Source organism: Protopterus annectens, chromosome 2.part1, assembly GCF_019279795.1.
Source record: "Protopterus annectens isolate FY-2018-M chromosome 2.part1, PAN1.0, whole genome shotgun sequence".
Taxonomy (NCBI): Eukaryota; Metazoa; Chordata; order Ceratodontiformes; family Protopteridae; genus Protopterus; species Protopterus annectens.
The window spans coordinates 1819276477-1819298729 of record NC_056729.1 but is presented as its reverse complement, the minus strand read 5'-3'; the positions used below and the strand labels follow the sequence as shown (position 1 = coordinate 1819298729).

Here is a 22253-nt window from a genome sequence, read left to right as displayed (position 1 = left end):
ATGACAATATTTTACGCTGCTTAAATCTCTGGCTTTTGAATTTCTAGCTCAGTGGAGAGGTTTCCTTTTTTCTTGTACTTTTGCAGGAGTCGGGCTCATCTCTCTGTGGCACAATCGCTTTGCACTTGTGGCTTTTGACCGAAAAGTTGCTGGTTTGAGCCCACTCAGGGATACTGCTACTCTACAGACCTCTGCTTCTGATTTGTTAATAAGCTGCTTTTCCAGACCGTATTTGGGGAACTGACTTAGGCTGCCCGGTGATCTACCTGCCAGAGGCTTTCTGGTCACCTACCAACATGTAAACAACTTACTAAAAGAGCATCTGTTTTCTTTTAAAATACTTGCATCTGTGCATTTAAACACATTTTGAACGTAAGCTACAAAATGTTGACAGTGTTTTCTGTGACCTTGCAATCCATACATCAACTGATATACTGCCGCACAACAGAGCAGGATTTTCTCAACTGAAGTAGTTTGTCTGAAACAATCAAGAGCACATTAAAAGGTATCTGAAACCGCAAATTTAGTTATTGGAATCGAATGGGTTTTCTTTGGTCACACCTGCCCCAATTTCCTTATCTTGCACTAGCATAATGGTTCCACTGGGGATCGAACCCAGGACCTTCTGCGTGTGAAGCAGACGTGATAACCACTACACTACAGAACCTACACAGCCATGTGTGAAATATCTCGCTCTGTCTCTTGCTAGCTAGCAAGCCAGCTAGCAGGCTAGCTGTCTGTCTGTCTGTCTATCTATACATACACACATACACACGTATAGCTGTTGCTGTAGATGGAGCGGCAAATAGGTTGACAGATTTATATGTGCGCACACACACACACGCATACACACATGCGGGCCTGCACTGGTCTATCGACTCTTTGCAGCCATGACTTCCTCGACTCAAACCTATGCGACAAATAGCTGGAAGTTAGTTTCCACATGTAAGATGTGTACAGTGTAGCACGCTGCAAACTCAATAGAATACATGACATCTGCAGTAATTAATGAATATATTTAAAGTGCGCTGAACAGTGAGGGCAACTTATTTACAGAGGTCAGCGAGCGAGAGACCCGGTAGTTGAAATATGTCGAGAACAGCAATCTTTCAAATCGCTGAGCTGCACCTTACCCCTTATACTAGGTCCGACACCATGTTGAGCTACAGCACTACAGCTAGGGGCTGACTATCTGGAAATCTATGCTGTACCCACTGCTGAAAAGCAGTGACAGAAAGCAGGAAGCTTGTGGTAGAGGGTTGGCAGCTAGTTAACAGGCCTGCAGTCAAGGGGACTGTTAAGGAGTCAAACCAAACTGAAATGCCCCATTGTCCCATCGGTAGGTCTGGTTAAGTCACTTGCTCCATCTGATGCAGTCATCAAAGGAGGTTTGTCAGAATCGAACCACGTACCATAGAAATTAATAGTCGATAGAAGTATTAATAGGTTATTAATAGTTCACAGACGTGTTCCGGTGCTCTGATGAGAGACATACCAAAAGAAAAATGCATGCTCCCCGTCGGGGAATCGAACCCCGGTCTCCCGCGTGACAGGCGGGGATACTCACCACTATACTAACGAGGAAGGCAGTCAGTGTACCTGCTGTACACTGGGAGTCAGGTTGATAGGGTTAAGACGGGTGACTGTGGCTTCCATAATTCCTTCTACTGGTGTCTCAAATGGCAGTTAGACTTTAGCAGCTTAAAACTGCATAGCACATTTCCCGATTACTCAATAAAGTGAGGTGATCTGTGAATGAATACAGTTTTCATAGCGACATGTGGGGAAGAGTTGTTGCACTTGAAAATGACCTGTGACACTGGACTGAAAATGAGATATCAACCAAAAGAGATGGAAATAGATGTTTTGAATTCAGAGCTTTTCTCGGCCTTCAGCTGGATGAATGAATGAATGAATGAATGAATGAATGAATGAATGAATGAATGAATGTTCTAACCGAAGAGAGTCTCTTGTCTCTGAAGCTGCTCTGTCGGTGTCTTAAGTGCTTGTGACACTAAGGAAATGGCAGGCAAGAAAGTAATGTGGAGTTCTAAAATGTGCGATATCAGGATGCAAACCGATGACCATTTCAGATGCCAGCCAATAAGAAAGACATAACAAGGACTGCATCATAACGGATTGCGATCTAGCAAGGAGAAGACATAATGAGCGTGTCATCATGACAGAGGGAGTGATGCCACCTACTCAGCTGCAACTGATACTAATTAAAGTGTAAAAATTGCTGTGGACGAGACATAGACACAGACGCGAGCTTGACTAAAACTAGAGGGAAAAAGACATATCAAAACTGACAACATCCAAATAAACCAGGAGAAAAAACGAATATGCTGGCCGGGCCTCCTTTGATCAGAGACGAGGAGTTTGTTAAGTTACGGTGAGCAGCACAAACCAAAAAAAAAACAAAAAAAAAAAACTCAGCAATGTTTTGAAAATGAAGAAAGGTGGGGCGACGTCTATAGTGAGCCACAAGACCTCCTCTTTCCAAATCCCTTTCATCACAGAGAAAGAACTACAGGTAAAAAAAAATGCATGGTGAAGCAAGGCATTTTGGTAATGCTAACGAGCTGGTGCAACAAGTTTGCTTTTCAGTAGTTACTCTTTTCAGTTTGTCGAATAAACAGATTGCCCTTTCTGCTCAGGCATCCTGTCTGCTCAGCGCTGACTCTCTTTAATTAAAAAACTGGCAAAAAGAATTGAACAGTGAAATGTCACCCCATTAGCTGATTAGCATACCCAAGAAGCCATGCATTAGCTCCATGTTACACACTGAAACTTTTCCTCAGGTTGTCTTAGAATTTTGAAAGCCAGGTTTCTTACGCATGTCAGCCTGCCCGCTTATGGTGTTTTGTCCTGTAGTGCTTCATCTTTGGTTCCCAAGACTCTACTGGAGGGGATGCTCTACATCTGGACATCTCGCCAGGATTATATCCATTGCCAATGAAGGTAAGCGCATGTGGTCATAACTTAATAGCTACTGTCTTGACATTTTTTGTTCTCTCGTGCCAGCTCTGCCAGTTTAGTTGATGTCCTCTGCCACCTGTGATATAGTTAACTCTCAAAGAAAGTAAGCATCCGTGTGCTCCACTGGCACTTTGACTTCATTCGCTCCTATCCTGCCTTACGTTTTCCTTTATAGTCAATACCCAGCGCATCTTGTCACCTCCTGTGCAGTATATTTACCCACCGACAGGTGACAGCCATCTATGGATGCATAAACTTGCTCAGTCTCTGCAAACCCAACCTGCCGGAGAACCTAAACTGGGCACCCGCAACACTCTGCCTAGTGTCGATGCACAATTCTACCATATTGCAGTCTGTGCGCAACTGCAAAATGATGCATTAGTCTTACTGTAATACCTCTTAACTTGTTTTTAAGGAGACATAACATACAACGCACATCAGACATTTTTCACGTGGTATTAACACAAAGCTTATTCATAATATCACCAGGGGGATGACGATATCTTACGCCGTTTAAATCTCTGGCTTTTGAATTTGTAGTGCAATGGAGAGGTTTCCCTTTTTGTTGCACTTTTGCAGGGGTTAGGCCGACGTCTCTGTGATGCGATTGGTTAGCACGTTCAGCCCTTGACTGAAAGGTTGGTGGGTCGAATCCACTCGGGGATGCTGCCTCTTGCTACTGCAGAGACCTCAGGTTCTGACCTGTTTATAAGACACTTTTTCAGACCGTACTTTGGGGCACTGAGGAATCTGGATTAGGTTGCCCGGTTATGGCCACCTACCAACTTGTAAGCAAGTTACTAAAAGAGCAGCTGTTTTCTTTTAAAATACTTACATCTGTGCATTTGAACACATTTCGAACGTAATCTACAAAATGTTGACAGTTGTTTCTGTGACCTTGCAATCCATACATCAACTGATATACTGCCACACAACAGAGCAGGATTTTCTCAATTGAAGTAGTTTATCTGAAGCAATCAAGAGCACATTAAAAGGTATCTCAAACCATGAATTTAGTTCCTGGAATCGAATCTGTTATTCCTTGTCATGCCTACCCTAATCTTCTTATCTTGCACTGGCATAATGGTTCCACTGGGGATCGAACCCAGGACCTTCTGCGTGTAAAGCAGACGTGATAACCACTACACTACAGAACCTATGCATGTGCCTCCAAAGCATCTCGCTCTGTCTCTAGCTAGCAAGCCAGCTAGCTGTCTGTCTTCCTATCCATACATACATATAGCTATTGCTGTAGATGGCGAGGCAGATAGGTTGAAAGATTTATATGTGCGCACACACGCGCGCACGTATATACACTTGCGGGCGTGCGCTGGTCTAGTGTCTGCAGCCGTGACTTCCTTGACTAAACTTATACAACAAATAGCTCAAAGTCAGTTTCTATGTGTAAGACGTATACAGTGTAGCACGCTGCAAAATAAATAGAATACATGACATCTGCAGTAATTGATGAATATATTTAAAATGTGCTGAACAGTGTGGGCAACTTATTTACAGAGGTTACTGAGGGAGAGATCCGGTAGGAGAAATATGTCGAAAACAGCAATCTTTCAAGTTGCTGAGCTACACCTTACCCCTTTTACTAGGTCTGACATCATGATGAGCTACAGCACTACAGGCAGGGGCTGACTATCTGAAAATCTATGCTGTACCCACTGCTGAAAAGCAGTGACAGAAAGCAGGAAGCTTGTGGCAGCGGGCTGACAGCTAGTTAACAAGCCTGCAGTCAAGGGGACTGTTAAGGAGTCAAACCAAACAAAAATGCCCCATTGTCCCATTGTTCCAAAGACAGGTCTGGTTAAGTCACTTACTCCAGCTAATGCAGTAGGTAAAGGAGGTTTATCAGAATGGAATGCCGTACCGTAGAAATAAATAGAACTATTAATAGTTCGCAGGCATGATCCAGTGTTCTGATGAGAGACAAACTCAAAGAAAATCACATGCTTCCCGTCAGGGAATCGAATCCTGGTGTCACGCGTGACAGGGTACTCAGCACTACACCAAAGAGGAAGACGGTCACTTACCCTGTTGTAAAATAGGAGTCAGGTTGATAGGGTTAAGACGGTGAATGTGACTTCCATAATTCCTTCTACTGGTATTTCAAATGGCAGTTTGACTTTAGCAGCTTAAAACTGCATAGCACATTTCTCTTTTACTGAATAAAGTGACATAATCTGTGAATGAATACATTTTTCATAGCTACGTGGGGGGATGAGTAGTTGCACTTGAAAATGACCTGTGACGCTGGACTGAAAATAAGATAGCCAAAAGAGAGGGAAATAGATGTTTTGAATTCAGAGCTTCTCTCAGCCTTCAGCTGAATGAATGAATGAAAGAATGAGTGCATGCACGTACTAACTGAAGAGAGTCTCTTGTCTCTGAAGCTGCTCTGTCCTTGTCTTATGTGCTTGTGACACTAAGGAAATGGCAGGCAAGAAAGTAATGTGGAGTTCTAGAATGCGTGATGTCAGCATACAAACCGATGACCATTTGAGATGCCAGCCAATGAGAAAGACATAACAAGGACTGCATCACAACAGACGGTGATCTAGCAGGAAAAATACATAATGATCATGGCATCATGACAGAGAGTGACGCCACCCACTCAAATGCAACTGATACTAACTAAACTGTAAAAACTGCTGTGGGAGAAAGAGACACAAACATAAGAATAATAACGAAAACCAGAGGAGAGGAGGGAAAACAAAAATGATAAAACTGACAGCATCCAAACACATCAAGCAGGGAAAGCCATTTACCGGGCCTCCTTTAATAAGACATGAGGAGTTTTTTTAAGACTAAGGAGAGTGGCAAAAAAAAAAAAAAAACAAACAAACACTCAGCAATGTTTTGAAAATGAAGAATAGTGAGACGACATGTATAATGAGCCACAACACCTTCTCTTACCAAATCCCTTTCATGACAGAGAAAGACCTACAGGTAAAAATAATGCATGGTGAAGCATGGCATTTTGGGAATGCTAATGAGCTGGTGCAACAAGTTTGTTTTTCAGTAGCTACTCTTTTCAGTTTGTTAATGTCACCCCATTAGCTGATTAGCATACCCAGGAAGCCATGCTTCAGCTCCGTATTACGCACTGAAACTTTTCCTCAGGTTGTCTTAGAATTTTAAAAGCCAGGTTTCTTACGCATGTCAGCCTGCAAGCTTATGGTGTTTTGTCCTGCAGTGCTTCATTCTTTGTCCCCAAGACTATACTGGAGGGGAAGCTCTACATCAGGGCATCTCGCCGGGAGCATTCTGTTCCCGGTGAGGGCGAGTGAGTGTGGGCACCGGTTAACAGCCTCTTTCTTGAGGTGGGCTCTTTAAAAAAAGAAAGAGCAAACCCACCCTGCTGTCGTGTGCCCTCTTAGCACTTCCCATCTAGTCAGGTCTCGAAGGAAGCTAATCGCTGTGTGCTTCTTGGTACCTCTGCTTTACTCTCATCTGCTCCTATCTTACATTTTCCTTTTCAATCAATGCCCAGCACATCTTCTCACCTACTGTGCAGCATGTGTTACCCACCCGAAGGTGGCAGCCATCTATGGATGCATTAACTCGCTCAGTCTCTGCAAACCCAACCTGCGTCAAAACCTAAACTGGGCACACGCAATACTCTGTCAAGTGTCAGTGCGCAATTTTACCATATTGCAGTCTGTCTGCAATTTGCAAAATGATGCATTAGTCTTACCGTAATACCTCTTAACTTGTTTTTAAGGAGACGTAACAAACATACGACGCACATCACACATCTTTCCCACGCTATTAGTACAAAGCTTATTGATAGTATCACCAAGGGGATGACAATATTTTACGCTGCTTAAATCTCTGGCTTTTGAATTTCTAGCTCAGTGGAGAGGTTTCCTTTTTTCTTGTACTTTTGCAGGAGTCGGGCTCATCTCTCTGTGGCACAATCGCTTTGCACTTGTGGCTTTTGACCGAAAAGTTGCTGGTTTGAGCCCACTCAGGGATACTGCTACTCTACAGACCTCTGCTTCTGATTTGTTAATAAGCTGCTTTTCCAGACCGTATTTGGGGAACTGACTTAGGCTGCCCGGTGATCTACCTGCCAGAGGCTTTCTGGTCACCTACCAACATGTAAACAACTTACTAAAAGAGCATCTGTTTTCTTTTAAAATACTTGCATCTGTGCATTTAAACACATTTTGAACGTAAGCTACAAAATGTTGACAGTGTTTTCTGTGACCTTGCAATCCATACATCAACTGATATACTGCCGCACAACAGAGCAGGATTTTCTCAACTGAAGTAGTTTGTCTGAAACAATCAAGAGCACATTAAAAGGTATCTGAAACCGCAAATTTAGTTATTGGAATCGAATGGGTTTTCTTTGGTCACACCTGCCCCAATTTCCTTATCTTGCACTAGCATAATGGTTCCACTGGGGATCGAACCCAGGACCTTCTGCGTGTGAAGCAGACGTGATAACCACTACACTACAGAACCTACACAGCCATGTGTGAAATATCTCGCTCTGTCTCTTGCTAGCTAGCAAGCCAGCTAGCAGGCTAGCTGTCTGTCTGTCTGTCTATCTATACATACACACATACACACGTATAGCTGTTGCTGTAGATGGAGCGGCAAATAGGTTGACAGATTTATATGTGCGCACACACATACACGCACGCATACACACATGCGGGCCTGCACTGGTCTATCGACTCTTTGCAGCCATGACTTCCTCGACTCAAACCTATGCGACAAATAGCTGGAAGTTAGTTTCCACATGTAAGATGTGTACAGTGTAGCACGCTGCAAACTCAATAGAATACATGACATCTGCAGTAATTAATGAATATATTTAAAGTGCGCTGAACAGTGAGGGCAACTTATTTACAGAGGTCAGCGAGCGAGAGACCCGGTAGTTGAAATATGTCGAGAACAGCAATCTTTCAAATCGCTGAGCTGCACCTTACCCCTTATACTAGGTCCGACACCATGTTGAGCTACAGCACTACAGCTAGGGGCTGACTATCTGGAAATCTATGCTGTACCCACTGCTGAAAAGCAGTGACAGAAAGCAGGAAGCTTGTGGTAGAGGGTTGGCAGCTAGTTAACAGGCCTGCAGTCAAGGGGACTGTTAAGGAGTCAAACCAAACTGAAATGCCCCATTGTCCCATCGGTAGGTCTGGTTAAGTCACTTGCTCCATCTGATGCAGTCATCAAAGGAGGTTTGTCAGAATCGAACCACGTACCATAGAAATTAATAGTCGATAGAAGTATTAATAGGTTATTAATAGTTCACAGACGTGTTCCGGTGCTCTGATGAGAGACATACCAAAAGAAAAATGCATGCTCCCCGTCGGGGAATCGAACCCCGGTCTCCCGCGTGACAGGCAGGGATACTCACCACTATACTAACGAGGAAGGCAGTCAGTGTACCTGCTGTACACTGGGAGTCAGGTTGATAGGGTTAAGACGGGTGACTGTGGCTTCCATAATTCCTTCTACTGGTGTCTCAAATGGCAGTTAGACTTTAGCAGCTTAAAACTGCATAGCACATTTCCCGATTACTCAATAAAGTGAGGTGATCTGTGAATGAATACAGTTTTCATAGCGACATGTGGGGAAGAGTTGTTGCACTTGAAAATGACCTGTGACACTGGACTGAAAATGAGATATCAACCAAAAGAGATGGAAATAGATGTTTTGAATTCAGAGCTTTTCTCGGCCTTCAGCTGGATGAATGAATGAATGAATGAATGAATGAATGAATGAATGAATGAATGAATGTTCTAACCGAAGAGAGTCTCTTGTCTCTGAAGCTGCTCTGTCGGTGTCTTAAGTGCTTGTGACACTAAGGAAATGGCAGGCAAGAAAGTAATGTGGAGTTCTAAAATGTGCGATATCAGGATGCAAACCGATGACCATTTCAGATGCCAGCCAATAAGAAAGACATAACAAGGACTGCATCATAACGGATTGCGATCTAGCAAGGAGAAGACATAATGAGCGTGTCATCATGACAGAGGGAGTGATGCCACCTACTCAGCTGCAACTGATACTAATTAAAGTGTAAAAATTGCTGTGGACGAGACATAGACACAGACGCGAGCTTGACTAAAACTAGAGGGAAAAAGACATATCAAAACTGACAACATCCAAATAAACCAGGAGAAAAAACGAATATGCTGGCCGGGCCTCCTTTGATCAGAGACGAGGAGTTTGTTAAGTTACGGTGAGCAGCACAAACCAAAAAAAAAAAACAAAAAAAAAAAACTCAGCAATGTTTTGAAAATGAAGAAAGGTGCGACGACGTCTATAGTGAGCCACAAGACCTCCTCTTTCCAAATCCCTTTCATCACAGAGAAAGAACTACAGGTAAAAAAAAATGCATGGTGAAGCAAGGCATTTTGGTAATGCTAACGAGCTGGTGCAACAAGTTTGCTTTTCAGTAGTTACTCTTTTCAGTTTGTCGAATAAACAGATTGCCCTTTCTGCTCAGGCATCCTGTCTGCTCAGCGGTGACTCTCTTTAATTAAAAAACTGGCAAAAAGAATTGAACAGTGAAATTTCACCCCATTAGCTGATTAGCATACCCAAGAAGCCATGCATTAGCTCCATGTTACACACTGAAACTTTTCCTCAGGTTGTCTTAGAATTTTGAAAGCCAGGTTTCTTACGCATGTCAGCCTGCCCGCTTATGGTGTTTTGTCCTGTAGTGCTTCATCTTTGGTTCCCAAGACTCTACTGGAGGGGATGCTCTACATCTGGACATCTCGCCAGGATTATATCCATTGCCAATGAAGGTAAGCGCATGTGGTCATAACTTAATAGCTACTGTCTTGACATTTTTTGTTCTCTCGTGCCAGCTCTGCCAGTTTAGTTGATGTCCTCTGCCACCTGTGATATAGTTAACTCTCAAAGAAAGTAAGCATCCGTGTGCTCCACTGGCACTTTGACTTCATTCGCTCCTATCCTGCCTTACGTTTTCCTTTATAGTCAATACCCAGCGCATCTTGTCACCTCCTGTGCAGTATATTTACCCACCGACAGGTGACAGCCATCTATGGATGCATAAACTTGCTCAGTCTCTGCAAACCCAACCTGCCGGAGAACCTAAACTGGGCACCCGCAACACTCTGCCTAGTGTCGATGCACAATTCTACCATATTGCAGTCTGTGCGCAACTGCAAAATGATGCATTAGTCTTACTGTAATACCTCTTAACTTGTTTTTAAGGAGACATAACATACAACGCACATCAGACATTTTTCACGTGGTATTAACACAAAGCTTATTCATAATATCACCAGGGGGATGACGATATCTTACGCCGCTTAAATCTCTGGCTTTTGAATTTGTAGTGCAATGGAGAGGTTTCCCTTTTTGTTGCACTTTTGCAGGGGTTAGGCCGACGCCTCTGTGATGCGATTGGTTAGCACGTTCAGCCCTTGACTGAAAGGTTGGTGGGTCGAATCCACTCGGGGATGCTGCCTCTTGCTACTGCAGAGACCTCAGGTTCTGACCTGTTTATAAGACACTTTTTCAGACCGTACTTTGGGGCACTGAGGAATCTGGATTAGGTTGCCCGGTTATGGCCACCTACCAACTTGTAAGCAAGTTACTAAAAGAGCAGCTGTTTTCTTTTAAAATACTTACATCTGTGCATTTGAACACATTTCGAACGTAATCTACAAAATGTTGACAGTTGTTTCTGTGACCTTGCAATCCATACATCAACTGATATACTGCCACACAACAGAGCAGGATTTTCTCAATTGAAGTAGTTTATCTGAAGCAATCAAGAGCACATTAAAAGGTATCTCAAACCATGAATTTAGTTCCTGGAATCGAATCTGTTATTCCTTGTCATGCCTACCCTAATCTTCTTATCTTGCACTGGCATAATGGTTCCACTGGGGATCGAACCCAGGACCTTCTGCGTGTAAAGCAGACGTGATAACCACTACACTACAGAACCTATGCATGTGCCTCCGAAGCATCTCGCTCTGTCTCTAGCTAGCAAGCCAGCTAGCTGTCTGTCTTCCTATCCATACATACATATAGCTATTGCTGTAGATGGCGAGGCAGATAGGTTGAAAGATTTATATGTGCACACGCGCGCACGTATATACACCTGCGGGCGGGCGCTGGTCTAGTGTCTGCAGCCGTGACTTCCTTGACTAAACTTATACAACAAGTATCTCAAAGTCAGTTTCTATGTGGAAGACGATACAGTGTAGCACGCTGCAAAATAAATAGAATACATGACATCTGCAGTAATTGATGAATATATTTAAAATGTGCTGAACAGTGTGGGCAACTTATTTACAGAGGTTACTGAGGGAGAGATCCGGTAGGAGAAATATGTCGAAAACAGCAATCTTTCAAGTTGCTGAGCTACACCTTACCCCTTTTACTAGGTCTGACATCATGATGAGCTACAGCACTACAGGCAGGGGCTGACTATCTGAAAATCTATGCTGTACCCACTGCTGAAAAGCAGTGACAGAAAGCAGGAAGCTTGTGGCAGCGGGCTGACAGCTAGTTAACAAGCCTGCAGTCAAGGGGACTGTTAAGGAGTCAAACCAAACAAAAATGCCCCATTGTCCCATTGTTCCAAAGACAGGTCTGGTTAAGTCACTTACTCCAGCTAATGCAGTAGGTAAAGGAGGTTTATCAGAATGGAATGCCGTACCGTAGAAATAAATAGAACTATTAATAGTTCGCAGGCATGATCCAGTGTTCTGATGAGAGACAAACTCAAAGAAAATCACATGCTTCCCGTCAGGGAATCGAATCCTGGTGTCACGCGTGACAGGGTACTCAGCACTACACCAAAGAGGAAGACGGTCACTTACCCTGTTGTAAAATAGGAGTCAGGTTGATAGGGTTAAGACGGTGAATGTGACTTCCATAATTCCTTCTACTGGTATTTCAAATGGCAGTTTGACTTTAGCAGCTTAAAACTGCATAGCACATTTCTCTTTTACTGAATAAAGTGACATAATCTGTGAATGAATACATTTTTCATAGCTACGTGGGGGATGAGTAGTTGCACTTGAAAATGACCTGTGACGCTGGACTGAAAATAAGATAGCCAAAAGAGAGGGAAATAGATGTTTTGAATTCAGAGCTTCTCTCAGCCTTCAGCTGAATGAATGAATGAAAGAATGAGTGCATGCACGTACTAACTGAAGAGAGTCTCTTGTCTCTGAAGCTGCTCTGTCCTTGTCTTATGTGCTTGTGACACTAAGGAAATGGCAGGCAAGAAAGTAATGTGGAGTTCTAGAATGCGTGATGTCAGCATACAAACCGATGACCATTTGAGATGCCAGCCAATGAGAAAGACATAACAAGGACTGCATCACAACAGACGGTGATCTAGCAGGAAAAATACATAATGATCATGGCATCATGACAGAGAGTGACGCCACCCACTCAAATGCAACTGATACTAACTAAACTGTAAAAACTGCTGTGGGAGAAAGAGACACAAACATAAGAATAATAACAAAACCAGAGGAGAGGAGGGAAAACAAAAATGATAAAACTGACAGCATCCAAACACATCAAGCAGGGAAAGCCATTTACCGGGCCTCCTTTAATAAGACATGAGGAGTTTTTTTAAGACTAAGGAGAGTGGCAAAAAAAAAAAAAAAACAAACAAACACTCAGCAATGTTTTGAAAATGAAGAATAGTGAGACGACATGTATAATGAGCCACAACACCTTCTCTTACCAAATCCCTTTCATGACAGAGAAAGACCTACAGGTAAAAATAATGCATGGTGAAGCATGGCATTTTGGGAATGCTAATGAGCTGGTGCAACAAGTTTGTTTTTCAGTAGCTACTCTTTTCAGTTTGTTAATGTCACCCCATTAGCTGATTAGCATACCCAGGAAGCCATGCTTCAGCTCCGTATTACGCACTGAAACTTTTCCTCAGGTTGTCTTAGAATTTTAAAAGCCAGGTTTCTTACGCATGTCAGCCTGCAAGCTTATGGTGTTTTGTCCTGCAGTGCTTCATTCTTTGTCCCCAAGACTATACTGGAGGGGAAGCTCTACATCAGGGCATCTCGCCGGGAGCATTCTGTTCCCGGTGAGGGCGAGTGAGTGTGGGCACCGGTTAACAGCCTCTTTCTTGAGGTGGGCTCTTTAAAAAAAGAAAGAGCAAACCCACCCTGCTGTCGTGGTGCCCTCTTAGCACTTCCCATCTAGTCAGGTCTCGAAGGAAGCTAATCGCTGTGTGCTTCTTGGTACCTCTGCTTTACTCTCATCTGCTCCTATCTTACATTTTCCTTTTCAATCAATGCCCAGCACATCTTCTCACCTACTGTGCAGCATGTGTTACCCACCAAGGTGGCAGCCATCTATGGATGCATTAACTCGCTCAGTCTCTGCAAACCCAACCTGCGTCAAAACCTAAACTGGGCACACGCAATACTCTGTCAAGTGTCAGTGCGCAATTTTACCATATTGCAGTCTGTCTGCAATTTGCAAAATGATGCATTAGTCTTACCGTAATACCTCTTAACTTGTTTTTAAGGAGACGTAACAAACATACGACGCACATCACACATCTTTCCCACGCTATTAGTACAAAGCTTATTGATAGTATCACCAAGGGGATGACAATATTTTACGCTGCTTAAATCTCTGGCTTTTGAATTTCTAGCTCAGTGGAGAGGTTTCCTTCTTTCTTGTACTTTTGCAGGAGTCGGGCTCATCTCTCTGTGGCACAATCGCTTTGCACTTGTGGCTTTTGACCGAAAAGTTGCTGGTTTGAGCCCACTCAGGGATACTGCTACTCTACAGACCTCTGCTTCTGATTTGTTAATAAGCTGCTTTTCCAGACCGTATTTGGGGAACTGACTTAGGCTGCCCGGTGATCTACCTGCCAGAGGCTTTCTGGTCACCTACCAACATGTAAACAACTTACTAAAAGAGCATCTGTTTTCTTTTAAAATACTTGCATCTGTGCATTTAAACACATTTTGAACGTAAGCTACAAAATGTTGACAGTGTTTTCTGTGACCTTGCAATCCATACATCAACTGATATACTGCCGCACAACAGAGCAGGATTTTCTCAACTGAAGTAGTTTGTCTGAAACAATCAAGAGCACATTAAAAGGTATCTGAAACCGCAAATTTAGTTATTGGAATCGAATGGGTTTTCTTTGGTCACACCTGCCCCAATTTCCTTATCTTGCACTAGCATAATGGTTCCACTGGGGATCGAACCCAGGACCTTCTGCGTGTGAAGCAGACGTGATAACCACTACACTACAGAACCTACACAGCCATGTGTGAAATATCTCGCTCTGTCTCTTGTTAGCTAGCAAGCCAGCTAGCAGGCTAGCTGTCTGTCTGTCTGTCTATCTATACATACACACATACACACGTATAGCTGTTGCTGTAGATGGAGCGGCAAATAGGTTGACAGATTTATATGTGCGCACATACACGCACGCATACACACATGCGGGCCTGCACTGGTCTATCGACTCTTTGCAGCCATGACTTCCTCGACTCAAACCTATGCGACAAATAGCTGGAAGTTAGTTTCCACATGTAAGATGTGTACAGTGTAGCACGCTGCAAACTCAATAGAATACATGACATCTGCAGTAATTAATGAATATATTTAAAGTGCGCTGAACAGTGAGGGCAACTTATTTACAGAGGTCAGCGAGCGAGAGACCCGGTAGTTGAAATATGTCGAGAACAGCAATCTTTCAAATCGCTGAGCTGCACCTTACCCCTTATACTAGGTCCGACACCATGTTGAGCTACAGCACTACAGCTAGGGGCTGACTATCTGGAAATCTATGCTGTACCCACTGCTGAAAAGCAGTGACAGAAAGCAGGAAGCTTGTGGTAGAGGGTTGGCAGCTAGTTAACAGGCCTGCAGTCAAGGGGACTGTTAAGGAGTCAAACCAAACTGAAATGCCCCATTGTCCCATCGGTAGGTCTGGTTAAGTCACTTGCTCCATCTGATGCAGTCATCAAAGGAGGTTTGTCAGAATCGAACCACGTACCATAGAAATTAATAGTCGATAGAAGTATTAATAGGTTATTAATAGTTCACAGACGTGTTCCGGTGCTCTGATGAGAGACATACCAAAAGAAAAATGCATGCTCCCCGTCGGGGAATCGAACCCCGGTCTCCCGCGTGACAGGCGGGGATACTCACCACTATACTAACGAGGAAGGCAGTCAGTGTACCTGCTGTACACTGGGAGTCAGGTTGATAGGGTTAAGACGGGTGACTGTGGCTTCCATAATTCCTTCTACTGGTGTCTCAAATGGCAGTTAGACTTTAGCAGCTTAAAACTGCATAGCACATTTCCCGATTACTCAATAAAGTGAGGTGATCTGTGAATGAATACAGTTTTCATAGCGACATGTGGGGAAGAGTTGTTGCACTTGAAAATGACCTGTGACACTGGACTGAAAATGAGATATCAACCAAAAGAGATGGAAATAGATGTTTTGAATTCAGAGCTTTTCTCGGCCTTCAGCTGGATGAATGAATGAATGAATGAATGAATGAATGAATGAATGAATGAATGAATGTTCTAACCGAAGAGAGTCTCTTGTCTCTGAAGCTGCTCTGTCGGTGTCTTAAGTGCTTGTGACACTAAGGAAATGGCAGGCAAGAAAGTAATGTGGAGTTCTAAAATGTGCGATATCAGGATGCAAACCGATGACCATTTCAGATGCCAGCCAATAAGAAAGACATAACAAGGACTGCATCATAACGGATTGCGATCTAGCAAGGAGAAGACATAATGAGCGTGTCATCATGACAGAGGGAGTGATGCCACCTACTCAGCTGCAACTGATACTAATTAAAGTGTAAAAATTGCTGTGGACGAGACATAGACACAGACGCGAGCTTGACTAAAACTAGAGGGAAAAAGACATATCAAAACTGACAACATCCAAATAAACCAGGAGAAAAAACGAATATGCTGGCCGGGCCTCCTTTGATCAGAGACGAGGAGTTTGTTAAGTTACGGTGAGCAGCACAAACCAAAAAAAAAAACAAAAAAAAAAAAAAAAAACTCAGCAATGTTTTGAAAATGAAGAAAGGTGCGACGACGTCTATAGTGAGCCACAAGACCTCCTCTTTCCAAATCCCTTTCATCACAGAGAAAGAACTACAGGTAAAAAAAAATGCATGGTGAAGCAAGGCATTTTGGTAATGCTAACGAGCTGGTGCAACAAGTTTGCTTTTCAGTAGTTACTCTTTTCAGTTTGTCGAATAAACAGATTGCCCTTTCTGCTCAGGCATCCTGTCTGCTCAGCGCTGACTCTCTTTAATTAAAAAACTGGCAAAAAGAATTGAACAGTGAAATGTCACCCCATTAGCTGATTAGCATACCCAAGAAGCCATGCATTAGCTCCATGTTACACACTGAAACTTTTCCTCAGGTTGTCTTAGAATTTTGAAAGCCAGGTTTCTTACGCATGTCAGCCTGCCCGCTTATGGTGTTTTGTCCTGTAGTGCTTCATCTTTGGTTCCCAAGACTCTACTGGAGGATGCTCTACATCTGGACATCTCGCCAGGATTATATCCATTGCCAATGAAGGTAAGCGCATGTGGTCATAACTTAATAGCTACTGTCTTGACATTTTTTGTTCTCTCGTGCCAGCTCTGCCAGTTTAGTTGATGTCCTCTGCCACCTGTGATATAGTTAACTCTCAAAGAAAGTAAGCATCCGTGGTGCTCCACTGGCACTTTGACTTCATTCGCTCCTATCCTGCCTTACGTTTTCCTTTATAGTCAATACCCAGCGCATCTTGTCACCTCCTGTGCAGTATATTTACCCACCGACAGGTGACAGCCATCTATGGATGCATAAACTTGCTCAGTCTCTGCAAACCCAACCTGCCGGAGAACCTAAACTGGGCACCCGCAACACTCTGCCTAGTGTCGATGCACAATTCTACCATATTGCAGTCTGTGCGCAACTGCAAAATGATGCATTAGTCTTACTGTAATACCTCTTAACTTGTTTTTAAGGAGACATAACATACAACGCACATCAGACATTTTTCACGTGGTATTAACACAAAGCTTATTCATAATATCACCAGGGGGATGACGATATCTTACGCCGATTAAATCTCTGGCTTTTGAATTTGTAGTGCAATGGAGAGGTTTCCCTTTTTGTTGCACTTTTGCAGGGGTTAGGCCGACGTCTCTCTGTGATGCGATTGGTTAGCACGATCAGCCCTTGACTGAAAGGTTGGTGGGTCGAATCCACTCGGGGATGCTGCCTCTTGCTACTGCAGAGACCTCAGGTTCTGACCTGTTTATAAGACACTTTTTCAGACCGTACTTTGGGGCACTGAGGAATCTGGATTAGGTTGCCCGGTTATGGCCACCTACCAACTTGTAAGCAAGTTACTAAAAGAGCAGCTGTTTTCTTTTAAAATACTTACATCTGTGCATTTGAACACATTTCGAACGTAATCTACAAAATGTTGACAGTTGTTTCTGTGACCTTGCAATCCATACATCAACTGATATACTGCCACACAACAGAGCAGGATTTTCTCAATTGAAGTAGTTTATCTGAAGCAATCAAGAGCACATTAAAAGGTATCTCAAACCATGAATTTAGTTCCTGGAATCGAATCTGTTATTCCTTGTCATGCCTACCCTAATCTTCTTATCTTGCACTGGCATAATGGTTCCACTGGGGATCGAACCCAGGACCTTCTGCGTGTAAAGCAGACGTGATAACCACTACACTACAGAACCTATGCATGTGCCTCCAAAGCATCTCGCTCTGTCTCTAGCTAGCAAGCCAGCTAGCTGTCTGTCTTCCTATCCATACATACATATAGCTATTGCTGTAGATGGCGAGGCAGATAGGTTGAAAGATTTATATGTGCGCACACACGTGCGCACGTATATACACATGCGGGCGTGCGCTGGTCTAGTGTCTGCAGCCGTGACTTCCTTGACTAAACTTATACAACAAGTATCTCAAAGTCAGTTTCTATGTGTAAGACGGATACAGTGTAGCACGCTGCAAAATAAATAGAATACATGACATCTGCAGTAATTGATGAATATATTTAAAATGTGCTGAACAGTGTGGGCAACTTATTTACAGAGGTTACTGAGGGAGAGATCCGGTAGGAGAAATATGTCGAAAACAGCAATCTTTCAAGTTGCTGAGCTACACCTTACCCCTTTTACTAGGTCTGACATCATGATGAGCTACAGCACTACAGGCAGGGGCTGACTATCTGAAAATCTATGCTGTACCCACTGCTGAAAAGCAGTGACAGAAAGCAGGAAGCTTGTGGCAGCGGGCTGACAGCTAGTTAACAAGCCTGCAGTCAAGGGGACTGTTAAGGAGTCAAACCAAACAAAAATGCCCCATTGTCCCATTGTTCCAAAGACAGGTCTGGTTAAGTCACTTACTCCAGCTAATGCAGTAGGTAAAGGAGGTTTATCAGAATGGAATGCCGTACCGTAGAAATAAATAGAACTATTAATAGTTCGCAGGCATGATCCAGTGTTCTGATGAGAGACAAACTCAAAGAAAATCACATGCTTCCCGTCAGGGAATCGAATCCTGGTGTCACGCGTGACAGGGTACTCAGCACTACACCAAAGAGGAAGACGGTCACTTACCCTGTTGTAAAATAGGAGTCAGGTTGATAGGGTTAAGACGGTGAATGTGACTTCCATAATTCCTTCTACTGGTATTTCAAATGGCAGTTTGACTTTAGCAGCTTAAAACTGCATAGCACATTTCTCTTTTACTGAATAAAGTGACATAATCTGTGAATGAATACATTTTTCATAGCTACGTGGGGGGATGAGTAGTTGCACTTGAAAATGACCTGTGACGCTGGACTGAAAATAAGATAGCCAAAAGAGAGGGAAATAGATGTTTTGAATTCAGAGCTTCTCTCAGCCTTCAGCTGAATGAATGAATGAAAGAATGAGTGCATGCACGTACTAACTGAAGAGAGTCTCTTGTCTCTGAAGCTGCTCTGTCCTTGTCTTATGTGCTTGTGACACTAAGGAAATGGCAGGCAAGAAAGTAATGTGGAGTTCTAGAATGCGTGATGTCAGCATACAAACCGATGACCATTTGAGATGCCAGCCAATGAGAAAGACATAACAAGGACTGCATCACAACAGACGGTGATCTAGCAGGAAAAATACATAATGATCATGGCATCATGACAGAGAGTGACGCCACCCACTCAAATGCAACTGATACTAACTAAACTGTAAAAACTGCTGTGGGAGAAAGAGACACAAACATAAGAATAATAACAAAAACCAGAGGAGAGGAGGGAAAACAAAAATGATAAAACTGACAGCATCCAAACACATCAAGCAGGGAAAGCCATTTACCGGGCCTCCTTTAATAAGACATGAGGAGTTTTTTTAAGACTAAGGAGAGTGGCAAAAAAAAAACAAACAAACACTCAGCAATGTTTTGAAAATGAAGAATAGTGAGACGACATGTATAATGAGCCACAACACCTTCTCTTACCAAATCCCTTTCATGACAGAGAAAGACCTACAGGTAAAAATAATGCATGGTGAAGCATGGCATTTTGGGAATGCTAATGAGCTGGTGCAACAAGTTTGTTTTTCAGTAGCTACTCTTTTCAGTTTGTTAATGTCACCCCATTAGCTGATTAGCATACCCAGGAAGCCATGCTTCAGCTCCAGACACGACTGAAACTTTTCCTCAGGTTGTCTTAGAATTTTAAAAGCCAGGTTTCTTACGCATGTCAGCCTGCAAGCTTATGGTGTTTTGTCCTGCAGTGCTTCATTCTTTGTCCCCAAGACTATACTGGAGGAAGCTCTACATCAGGGCATCTCGCCGGGAGCATTCTGTTCCCGGTGAGGGCGAGTGAGTGTGGGCACCGGTTAACAGCCTCTTTCTTGAGGTGGGCTCTTTAAAAAAAGAAAGAGCAAACCCACCCTGCTGTCGTGTGCCCTCTTAGCACTTCCCATCTAGTCAGGTCTCGAAGGAAGCTAATCGCTGTGTGCTTCTTGGTACCTCTGCTTTACTCTCATCTGCTCCTATCTTACATTTTCCTTTTCAATCAATGCCCAGCACATCTTCTCACCTACTGTGCAGCATGTGTTACCCACCCGAAGGTGGCAGCCATCTATGGATGCATTAACTCGCTCAGTCTCTGCAAACCCAACCTGCGTCAAAACCTAAACTGGGCACACGCAATACTCTGTCAAGTGTCAGTGCGCAATTTTACCATATTGCAGTCTGTCTGCAATTTGCAAAATGATGCATTAGTCTTACCGTAATACCTCTTAACTTGTTTTTAAGGAGACGTAACAAACATACGACGCACATCACACATCTTTCCCACGCTATTAGTACAAAGCTTATTGATAGTATCACCAAGGGGATGACAATATTTTACGCTGCTTAAATCTCTGGCTTTTGAATTTCTAGCTCAGTGGAGAGGTTTCCTTTTTCTTGTACTTTTGCAGGAGTCGGGCTCATCTCTCTGTGGCACAATCGCTTTGCACTTGTGGCTTTTGACCGAAAAGTTGCTGGTTTGAGCCCACTCAGGGATACTGCTACTCTACAGACCTCTGCTTCTGATTTGTTAATAAGCTGCTTTTCCAGACCGTATTTGGGGAACTGACTTAGGCTGCCCGGTGATCTACCTGCCAGAGGCTTTCTGGTCACCTACCAACATGTAAACAACTTACTAAAAGAGCATCTGTTTTCTTTTAAAATACTTGCATCTGTGCATTTAAACACATTTTGAACGTAAGCTACAAAATGTTGACAGTGTTTTCTGTGACCTTGCAATCCATACATCAACTGATATACTGCCGCACAACAGAGCAGGATTTTCTCAACTGAAGTAGTTTGTCTGAAACAATCAAGAGCACATTAAAAGGTATCTGAAACCGCAAATTTAGTTATTGGAATCGAATGGGTTTTCTTTGGTCACACCTGCCCCAATTTCCTTATCTTGCACTAGCATAATGGTTCCACTGGGGATCGAACCCAGGACCTTCTGCGTGTGAAGCAGACGTGATAACCACTACACTACAGAACCTACACAGCCATGTGTGAAATATCTCGCTCTGTCTCTTGCTAGCTAGCAAGCCAGCTAGCAGGCTAGCTGTCTGTCTGTCTGTCTATCTATACATACACACATACACACGTATAGCTGTTGCTGTAGATGGAGCGGCAAATAGGTTGACAGATTTATATGTGCGCACACACACACACACGCACGCATACACACATGCGGGCCTGCACTGGTCTATCGACTCTTTGCAGCCATGACTTCCTCGACTCAAACCTATGCGACAAATAGCTGGAAGTTAGTTTCCACATGTAAGATGTGTACAGTGTAGCACGCTGCAAACTCAATAGAATACATGACATCTGCAGTAATTAATGAATATATTTAAAGTGCGCTGAACAGTGAGGGCAACTTATTTACAGAGGTCAGCGAGCGAGAGACCCGGTAGTTGAAATATGTCGAGAACAGCAATCTTTCAAATCGCTGAGCTGCACCTTACCCCTTATACTAGGTCCGACACCATGTTGAGCTACAGCACTACAGCTAGGGGCTGACTATCTGGAAATCTATGCTGTACCCACTGCTGAAAAGCAGTGACAGAAAGCAGGAAGCTTGTGGTAGAGGGTTGGCAGCTAGTTAACAGGCCTGCAGTCAAGGGGACTGTTAAGGAGTCAAACCAAACTGAAATGCCCCATTGTCCCATCGGTAGGTCTGGTTAAGTCACTTGCTCCATCTGATGCAGTCATCAAAGGAGGTTTGTCAGAATCGAACCACGTACCATAGAAATTAATAGTCGATAGAAGTATTAATAGGTTATTAATAGTTCACAGACGTGTTCCGGTGCTCTGATGAGAGACATACCAAAAGAAAAATGCATGCTCCCCGTCGGGGAATCGAACCCGGTCTCCCGCGTGACAGGCGGGGATACTCACCACTATACTAACGAGGAAGGCAGTCAGTGTACCTGCTGTACACTGGGAGTCAGGTTGATAGGGTTAAGACGGGTGACTGTGGCTTCCATAATTCCTTCTACTGGTGTCTCAAATGGCAGTTAGACTTTAGCAGCTTAAAACTGCATAGCACATTTCCCGATTACTCAATAAAGTGAGGTGATCTGTGAATGAATACAGTTTTCATAGCGACATGTGGGGAAGAGTTGTTGCACTTGAAAATGACCTGTGACACTGGACTGAAAATGAGATATCAACCAAAAGAGATGGAAATAGA

At 43.4% G+C, this 22253-nt stretch overlaps 10 non-coding genes across 10 annotated transcripts; all 10 read right to left on the bottom strand.

The window, feature by feature from the left end:
* Positions 1 to 594: 594 nt before the first annotated feature.
* TRNAV-CAC lies at positions 595 to 667 on the bottom strand. The gene has a single exon. It is a non-coding gene; the product is annotated as a tRNA-Val (tRNA).
* An 845-nt stretch (positions 668 to 1512) lies between these two features.
* Positions 1513 to 1584, bottom strand: TRNAD-GUC. The gene has a single exon. It is a non-coding gene; the product is annotated as a tRNA-Asp (tRNA).
* A 2482-nt stretch (positions 1585 to 4066) lies between these two features.
* On the bottom strand, positions 4067 to 4139 carry TRNAV-UAC. The gene has a single exon. It is a non-coding gene; the product is annotated as a tRNA-Val (tRNA).
* Positions 4140 to 7391: 3252 nt separating this feature from the next.
* Positions 7392 to 7464, bottom strand: TRNAV-CAC. The gene has a single exon. It is a non-coding gene; the product is annotated as a tRNA-Val (tRNA).
* An 849-nt stretch (positions 7465 to 8313) lies between these two features.
* TRNAD-GUC lies at positions 8314 to 8385 on the bottom strand. The gene has a single exon. It is a non-coding gene; the product is annotated as a tRNA-Asp (tRNA).
* Positions 8386 to 10869: 2484 nt separating this feature from the next.
* Positions 10870 to 10942, bottom strand: TRNAV-UAC. Its single transcript has one exon. It is a non-coding gene; the product is annotated as a tRNA-Val (tRNA).
* A 3244-nt stretch (positions 10943 to 14186) lies between these two features.
* On the bottom strand, positions 14187 to 14259 carry TRNAV-CAC. The gene has a single exon. It is a non-coding gene; the product is annotated as a tRNA-Val (tRNA).
* An 845-nt stretch (positions 14260 to 15104) lies between these two features.
* Positions 15105 to 15176, bottom strand: TRNAD-GUC. Its single transcript has one exon. It is a non-coding gene; the product is annotated as a tRNA-Asp (tRNA).
* Positions 15177 to 17666: 2490 nt separating this feature from the next.
* TRNAV-UAC lies at positions 17667 to 17739 on the bottom strand. The gene has a single exon. It is a non-coding gene; the product is annotated as a tRNA-Val (tRNA).
* Positions 17740 to 20980: 3241 nt separating this feature from the next.
* TRNAV-CAC lies at positions 20981 to 21053 on the bottom strand. Its single transcript has one exon. It is a non-coding gene; the product is annotated as a tRNA-Val (tRNA).
* Positions 21054 to 22253: the final 1200 nt, after the last annotated feature.